We start from the raw sequence: 9,576 nt of genomic DNA, 5'->3' as shown, positions 1-9,576 counted from the left end.
CTCATTTGTTTTAGTTTCAGTCATGTGTCCAAACTTTGTATCAAATTAGACAAAAACTAGATAATATGTTCTATGTTAGACCTGAAATATAATTCAGTATACTGATGAGGTAAAATGTTAATTATACTCTATTTAGAAAAACAAATTGAAGATCCTAATACACCATAAAACACCATTTAAGAAGATAATTCAATAAGGAATCAAATAAAATGTCATATATTGGACGCGACAACATTAATATTGATATAATGTGCATTACTACTGGAAATGTCACATTTAATATTACTCTCAATATCATGTGCAGTATCACCTCACATTACCTCTGAATGTCATTGTATATACCACCTTTTATATTTAGTTAATTTGGTCGTATTTATTATTTATTGTTATTAGTCTGTTGTGTTTTTTGTGTATTTTATTCTGGTTTTACAGTAATTTTGGGCACCAAGAATTTCCTTCTGGCTTTATAAAGTTATATATTATCTCATATCAGTATCTTATCATATTGTTTTGCCATTTCTACCAAACAACTCTGTAATGTGACACCACATTTAGTGCATTGTTGTAGTGCAAAGCCAGTTATGAGGACTGTGTTGATGTTGCAGTGCAGCTCTCTGGCCAGCAGGGTGCAGTGTTTCCATTCCTAACGCCTCATAAGTCCCAGATCACCTAAACAGACCTGACACTTGGGAGTGAGGCACTGAGTTCTTGGAACCGCTCTGATACCACTGTGACTTTTCATGTGCTCGTAATAAAGTCGATGAAAAATCTTTTTATTATAATACATTTAATTTATATGTGTTTCAGTCCAGTAAACTGGGGTTTTCATGTCCCTGAATGTCTCTCCAGGGCTGTGTTCCTGTGTGTGTGTGTGTGTGTGTGTGTGTGTGTGTGTGTGTGTGTGTGTGTGTGTGTGTGTGTGTGTATGAATTCGCTCGTCTCCCACATTTCATATCAGAGCCATAAACTTGGCTTGCTCCAGCAGACTGTGATATTGTTGCTGGAATGTTCTCCTGAAGGATTTTTTATGGTCTTTTCCTGTAAAGTCTCTTTTGGGACCGACTGAAAATCTTCCTCAACAGACAGTCAGGACGTTCCAGTATTTTTGTAGAAATTCCCCCTGACAACCACAGAACAAATCTAATAAAGTGTGAGCACCTCGCTGGGGCTTTCTCAAGCCTCTGTGATGATTGCAACAATCTCCCCTCCGCGTGATGGAAACTCTTAATCTGTTTGACACTGCGGTTTCTTGCATTAATGGACCCCTTTGCATCATCATCATCGTTATTATTTGCTCAACGCTATGATGCGTTCAGAGGTTCAAGTTGATGTATCTTCATTGTATTTTCTTTTATATATACGGCTGTCAGGCTCCAAGTGTATCCACTTTTGGAGTTTATGATTTACAGCTGATGTAAATGTTTCCAGTTTGATCTCAGGTTTTTTTTTTTTTATTTCTTATCTGCTGTATCATAAAATCTCACAGTAAATCGTGCGTCTTTGAAACTGTGGCAGAGAAATGAGAAACACAGGCTGCACGTCGCAGCGTCACACAGAGGATCGACTCTCTGTTTAGCAGATTATCGTGAGAAAGATGGAAATGCAAAACTTGCGTTCTGAACTATTCTGTCCATGTCGTTATCTATTAAAGATCAGAACGTTTGTATCGTCAGCAAAAATATTTATGGAATACGGATGAAGAGTGTCTGTGGATTTTGCGCCGCAGCCTAAATGTGCTGTGTGAATTCTTTAACGTAGATGAATTGAATCAAATGCAGGAAAATGTGTCATGCATTTTGATTTATTACCAATATAATGTGAGATAATGATATTTCTGTAGAAGGAAAATAGAAAATGTTAAAGAATTCTGGAGAGAAAATTGACTAAATTTACATTTGATCTGAAGGGAACGAATTTGAATCTAATGAATCTGTGGAATGAATTGAAGTAAAGTTGCGTTGTTCTTTGGAAGGAATGCATTTTATTATCGATGTGGACTAATGAATTGTAATGTTGGTTAAAGATATGAAAGGTAATGTTTTGTTTAGGTGTGTACTCCACTGAAACATTGTGAGGAAGGAAGTTGGCAAATGTAATTAAATGTAACATGAATAAAACTTTAAGACATTACGTTCCCAAAGAAAAATTCAAAGTCTTAAGTTTTCATCATTTTGACTGAGAGGCGCCAGGAAATTACATACTGTGTGTTTAATCCTGCAATAACTCATTGTTTTTGGCCACTTGGGGGCAGAAGAGACAAGCTGTGAACTTATTGCTTATTCACACATCCAGCAGCTACAAGGCATCTTTATCATTTACTTGGAGTCCAATGTTTTCTCTCTTTATGCTCTGGTTTTGGTCTCCACCAACTCCTGAGGGAAATATCTGGTTCTTTAGTGGACATTTTTCATTGAGCTCATAAATCTGAGTAAAAAAAAAGAAAAGGTTGTTTGTTGTGTTACAGGAAATGTATAGACCCTTGTGAAATTTGTCACATTTTCCAAAATGAAATAAGTATTTTCACATGCAAACTACAATTTCAACATGTTGAATAGTAAATAATTTCAAGTTTCCATGTATGGAAAATAAAACATGACTTAGAAAATCACGTGAGACTTTGCGTCTTCACGCGTGACTTCCATGTGAAGACATTTTCAAACATTTTCATGTGCGACTAACCGTTTACACCAAATTTGAACCAAAAATTTAACATGAGAAAATAACATAACTGTGTGGTTTTTCCCCGCACATGGATGAAAATAGATTAAAAGATTGGCTTTTTTTTTTTCACATATGGGAATCTTGTTAGACAGATGTTTTTTGGTATCAGAACCTCGGGGTTCTATAGAAGCTTGATGTTTTATACAGAACCCTAACAGACTCTTGTTCTTTCTGGTGGTGTACTGAACGCTTTACTCTGGTATGAGAACGATGACAGTGAACCAGGACAGTAAAGCTTCTCAGCTAAACATTGAGCTAAAGTTAAATCTCTGAACAGCCTTGAACAAAGTGTCTGTGATGGCACAACACAATAAAACGTTTTTAAGAGAGAACTCGATTTTACCTCAAACTCGGCAACTTTACGTCTCCTTAATTTTATGTAATTATGGTACGTGGCCACATTTTGATTGTGCTTTGTCGTCTTTATGTGCTCAAATGTGAGATTCTATAAATTATAGGTCAAACACGTGTTTTGTCCCTTCAGCACAGCTCATCGTCTGACATCTCACAGCTCTGCAGCATCTGCCGAAGCATAAACATGCTCCGAGCTGTCAAAGGTGGATAAGCATGTGTTGAGGCCGTTTGTTAGACTGTCATGTGCAGGATGAACCGGGCTTCATGCTTCGTGTGGGTGCAGCTGTTCCACACTCCGGAGCCCACCTCATTGTCTCACAGCAGCACAAATCCCAAAGATAGAGTCACATTATAAAACCATCCTTCCATGACTGTCACAGCCATAACAAGTAGGAATATCATTCCATCTACTCATGCGTTTGCGGCCGATCTGTTGTCTGTAAGATTGCGGTCCTGGTTGATACTGTGGCTAACGCTAATGTAGCAGCGAATGTGTGTGTGTGTGTGTGTGTGACCCCGCCACGAAAGATTAAAACAACCATCTAGAAAACGTATTTACAGAATGCAAATACATTGATTGTCTGATGCAGAAGACAATATTACCTTACAAAGCCTTAAAAAGTGGGTGGTTTGATGTCCTGAAAATCTCAAACGCCGTCCCTTCAAGTGTCTGCTTGGATAGTTTATGTGTGAATGTCAGCTGTGCAATATGTTACGGATGATGTAATGCCTCTGCTAGTTTGTTGTTAAGACAGACGGCTACGTGGGGAGGGAGAGCAGATCCTCCTCTCCTTGTCTCCTCGCGGCTGTGTTTACAATCGGCATACCACGCCTGGAGCTGCGGCGCTCTAGAGTTTCACTAAAAAGGCCTGGGACAGACTCCTGTTTGAATCTGCCTCTCTCTGTGTGTGTGTGTGTGTGATTGTGAATCCAAACTCTGCTCTTTGTTTACGTCTCCCTGTCCCCTGAGTATTTCGGGCACCGCCGACATGCCTGCTTCCCTGCCTGGATAAGAGGATGAAGTTGGACGCTGACACTGCTGCTCCCTTATTGGATAATGAGAGGAAGCTAGACGCTGACACGACATGCGCTCTTCACTCGTGTCCTCTTTCATCTGGTTTCAATTGTGGCTTTTAGACTTTTCTTCTTTTTTTTCCCCTCCCCCCCCATCAAGAGCCAAAGGAGGCTTTTGAAGAAAAAGAGCGGATGAGTTAAAGGATAGCCTATAGACTAATTATAGAAAAGGCTGAACCGCTCATATCACCGCTGTATGTTCGCCTGTGTTTATCTAAAGCCTCTCGACAAAACTGCAAAACAAAAAAACCCCTCAGAGATGTGTTGGAGGAGCGAACCCTCGACGCCTGCCTTATCTCCGCACACAGGTTCTTTTTGTATTAGCTGACAGGGGAATCTGTTGGAGGCCAGGTGGGCACACGACTGGATGAATCTCGCACAGGATGTCCTGAACCACATCCTTCCCTCCCTCATTCTTTCCCTTGAACTGTAACCTTCAGCCCGTCCTCCCTCTTTATTATGCTTTTTCACCCATCTGGGATGATGCCTTCATAGTCCGATCGGTGCGTTTGGACCGGTGTATCTGTTTGAGAAGGCCGTTCCGTCTCTACAGGTCAGAGGTCACACATTGTTTCCCCTCCCTCCCTCCACAGAGAAACAACAGGAAGAGAAAATGATGGGGAGAGATGTTTACAGAGTGGATGTTTGCCTGGAGGACGCTCTTAGCTCCGCCGAGTTAATGATGAACTCGGTATTAGTGGGCAGGCCCCGCTAAAAGGCAGAACCTCGTCCTCCTCTCCCGAAGCGGTGAAGGAAAGCCTCTCAGCGCAGCAGCGGTAAATGGATGGATGAAGTGAGTGATGAAGATTACACCTCCTGGGCCCCGCTCAGCGTCATGTGAACGCATCCCGGCCCAGTGACATATTGCTTTCCATCCTCCCTGCATTAATGGATTACCTGAGCCGTCGGGGGGGGGGAAGTGCAAGGAGATCAGTTAGTTGAGGCCACAGACAGCGACAGAGTTATTCCCCAAAGCAAACAGGCTGAGACCGCTGGAGAAGGACTCTCAGCCCTTCATCCGCTGGCTAATCTCATAAATCAGAAACTCAGAAAAGGAGTTTGTTATTTCCCCTCACACATCACCGATACGATGTGTCTGGCCCCGAGAATGCAAGAGAACACCAACCGCTGACCTTTTTCGTCGGAGCTGATGTTACACGCAAACAATCAGGAGGGAAAACAAGGTCAGAGAAACAAACTGGCGGCCTGTTATCCAAAAGGCAAACAAGTCATACCCACGATTGGCGTGTTTCACACTGATAATGAAACATTAATCATTGCTGCGGTTCAGTGGGTTAAATCCTCGTGAGCTCACTCAGATAAAGGGCGGCTTCACACAAATCACTAAAAGCATTTTTCTTACTTACCACCGAAGCTGAGACGGAGAAAACCGTTCTCTCTCATCCGAAGATTTAAAAGATGTTAAAGGGACGGTTGATCAAACTTTAGTTAACAGTTATTACAATGGAAAGATTTATGGCCCATTTATCAGGCAAACGTTTATTCTGAAGTTGATACAAGTGTTTAAAATACTTGTAAAAGGCTAATAAACACTGTGTAGTTCATCTATAAACTGACCGTTATACTGATGTTTAAATACCTTTACTTGTTTGATAAAAACAAATAAAGCAGTTAAACAACTAGTCTTATTAATTATGAATTTAATATATTAAAGGTGCAATATGTAAGAATTGGCCCCCTTTTGAGTTCATACTCCATCACCGCTAACTAAACTATTGCTAACCTAGCTCAGTTCGTTGCCGGGGCGTATCGGCGGACTCTGCCTGAAGGAGTGTTGATGTTGTTTACTGCTGGACTATCACCTCTGAAGGTGGCTAGCTGGTTAGCATGCTAACTTCCATAGGCATCTCTACAAACACATAGATGTCTTTAAAATAATAACAATAAAACAACTATTATTTTGCTTTTGGATGTTATGAACGAGAATTCTTACATATTGTATCTTTAATGATGGTCGTTATTAAGTGTTGCCTTTACTTATTCATGTTTTGGGCCGTTTGCAGGATGATTTAATCTTTGAATTGATGCAGGATGACTTCCTGTAGTTCCCCTGAAGGAATTGATCCATTTCACTTTGACTGTGATGACTGTGATTAGTTCATGCCTAATGGGTCGTCAATCAATTGATGAATGTTTGCAGAGACTTCATACAGTAATTTACATAGAAAAGGAGCATTTCAGTTGCTTTTGTTCAATCTGCCTCGCTGAAAAGACAATGTGACCTGATCTCATGGAAATATGAAAGCTTTTAAAGCAACACTGTGTAACTTTCCGCAGATAGAGAGCTGATTGTTGAACCCTATTCATCCATCCATCCAAGTTCACTTATCCTTTACACACTGTAAAAATGATAACTAGTAATTGTTTATCTCATTTGAGTTTTCAAATTAAACTGACTCAGAAAAAAGCTTTGCAATAAGCAATTTATAAAACCTTGTTTGCCCAGCAAATTTCACTCATTGTTGTCTTAACTACTATTTTAAAATCAGCACAACAAGGATTTGTAAATCTTTGAGCAGATTTTTGAGTAAAGTTGGGCCAACTCGTAGATTCTTCATGTGCGCAACACTGCGCCAAGCGCGCATGTCTGAGCCAGTTCGAGCACTATTTAACGCCTCTCTGCTGAACAGGTGCATCTACAGGAGCTTCAGGTAAACAACCAGATCTTGCATCGCAGGCGGAAGCTGGGACCAGTTCAGCTCGGAGTTGATCGAGTCGATTTATTAGATTAGATCCATTTTTGGTCAATGTGACCATAAATCACTATAAATCACTTGTGATTTATAGTGTAACGCCCCTTGTGGACTGTAGCGCAAAGACTCTTGGGTATTCTGTTGCTGTTGGTGTAATTATGGTTCGTGAATGTGCTGTGAATAAGATGATGTGTAAGACGGTTGCAGGTTAATTCACATCCTTGTTCTGTGGTTAAATTGTGTCGAGTTAACAAAGATGATAAAAACGTTGGCGCCATGAGTGAATGGATGTTTGCCGAGAGAGACTTCCTGTCTGTTAAGCTTTGAACGTGTGCTGCAATAATTGGGGAATGATTAGCTAGAGTAAACTAAAGTATTCCATGCTTGTTTCCCCTTACTGGACAGATACATCATGCTGATTGCAGTTGCTTGAACCACTGGGGATTCCATGTACATTGTGGTCTGTTTCTGTCAGTATATGGTATGTATATAAATATATATGTATATATAGTAGTTATTTGTTAATTCAACTAAACAATCTGTGTTTGGTGAAGGTAGAAATACATGGCATTCAAGCAAGAATTTCTTTTTTAGTCTCACAGGATTCTCCTAATAAGGTGAACAAGAAGATCCAAGTTGGCGGAACTCTTGGCAAAACTTAAAAACCTTAGTTAAGTCAACAACAGCAGGCAAAAGTTGAGAAAACTAAAAAATCTCTTGCATCATGTTGCCTTGATATTTTACGTTTTCTCAACTTTTTTACAGTGCAGGGTCGCGGGGGACTGGAGTCGACCCAGGCTAACATGAAGCAAGTGGCGGGGTACGCCAGTCTCATGTCCAGATCGTAAAATACCAATCAAAATCCAAAAGCAAATCAGGTTTTTGGCATCAGACCCGAACCAAAGCGTTGTTATTTCACAATCTGCAATCGCAATCTACATTTAAAGCTAAGTTTGGGAAAGTGTCACCTATGAAGACAGTCTCTCACCTGACACTTGTCATTTGAACTGTTTCAGCAGCAGAAAGTAGTTCAGAGTTAGCTATCACGATGCCACCGAGCAAGGCAGTGACCAACAGTAGAAACCAGCAGATGTGAATGTTCTGTATGTAACCGAGTGAAACAGGGCGTCGCTAGAAAAAGAGCATGTGTGGCCCGGAAAGAAAGAAGGTCAACAATGTGGCCTTTGTGTCAATTTTCTGCAGTAAATGCATTAAAATGAGATTTTTATTTTGTCTCTGCAGTGGAGCTGAAATAGAGCAGAGGGATTATCGTTACAGGAGCGTTTTCCACCTCCTCCCTCCGTCTGTACTAAACTGTCCCTGGTGTGGATACATTTTCAAGAATCTGGCATTTAGCTGCTGGGTCAGTGCATGTGTGGGTATGTGTGTGTGTGTGTGTGTGTGTGTGTGTGTGTGTGTGTGTGTGTGTGTGTGTGCAGGTTATTGTGAGTATACATGTCCCCAGAGTGGATTCGTTTTCACAGCTTGGTGGTGTGGCTAATAGCAGATTCAATTTGGCATCTATTTTAATCCCAAGGATGTGAAAGTCACAGCAGCGCTAATCATGAACCGGGACATCAATAACCCCGACACACACACACACACACACACACACACGTGCACCTGTGTGTAGGCTACATCTGGAAATACATCAGTAGTCACGACTTCTATGGTATAGAAAGAAGAGTTAAAATATAAACACTTCTACCGGTTCTGTGTTAAACAGATGTGCGATCTGTGATTCTGTTTCCAAACATCCTTGAGACCTCGATCGTAATCCAAGAATCATGCAAGAGGAGGACAAACTTGCAGAAGCATTACGTCATCTGTAGCATATTGCACAGCTGACGTTCACAGGTACATTATCCTAACAGACATTTAAAGTGAAGATCTTTAAGATTTTCATGACATATAACCCCAATTGTTGATACTATTTATGATTAGAATGATTTCTGCATTGGCCACTGAATGAATTTACTTTTCTATATGATGTTTTCATACCTCAACACCAAACATATGTGAATAAATATCAGTAAGGTGACTTTTATTAAATCTTAGCACTGGATGTGTCTTCTGTAAGAACACACACATGAGTTGAGTGATGTTGTGTGTGCATTGTTACAGACTAATATATCATTCTTTTATTTTGAAATTTTAATCCTGTTAGGGACTTTTTTTAACTGAATGTACCTGTGATTTAATTACATCTTTTAATGATGTAACCTTGTTACCTTCTTTGTATCCTAATTACTTACTCCTGTTACATGTCCCCCATAAACCCCCAAATCTGTTTAAGCATTAAAGGTGCACTGTGTAGGTTTGAGGAAAAAATGTAATCAGAAGAGAAAGAGCTGCACTGACTGATTTCTTTTTAATCCCTAAACAAACCAACAATTTTTGTTTTCATGACTGAATATACAAACTGACTTTAAAGGTGCCACCTCTCAACTTCATACTCAAAACAAATAGAGAGCAACATGTCAGCAGCATAACTGCTAACTGCTGCTAACTGTAGCTGCCCTCTGCTAGTTAGCGCGGTTAGCCACGCAGCTAGCACAGTTTACGCAGCTAGCACAGGAGCTTTAGACTGGGATGGGGCAGGGCTAGCCGGTTAGCATGCTAACATCAGCAGATATCTTTGAAATATAATACATAGACATCATAATGTTAAACAAACAAACAAACAAGCAAAAACAATATTTATTCACATTCT

Source organism: Sparus aurata, chromosome 11 (genome assembly GCF_900880675.1).
Source record: "Sparus aurata chromosome 11, fSpaAur1.1, whole genome shotgun sequence".
Classification (NCBI taxonomy): Eukaryota; Metazoa; Chordata; class Actinopteri; order Spariformes; family Sparidae; genus Sparus; species Sparus aurata.
The sequence above is the reverse complement of the archived record's forward strand: the minus strand, read 5'-3'. Positions refer to the sequence as shown.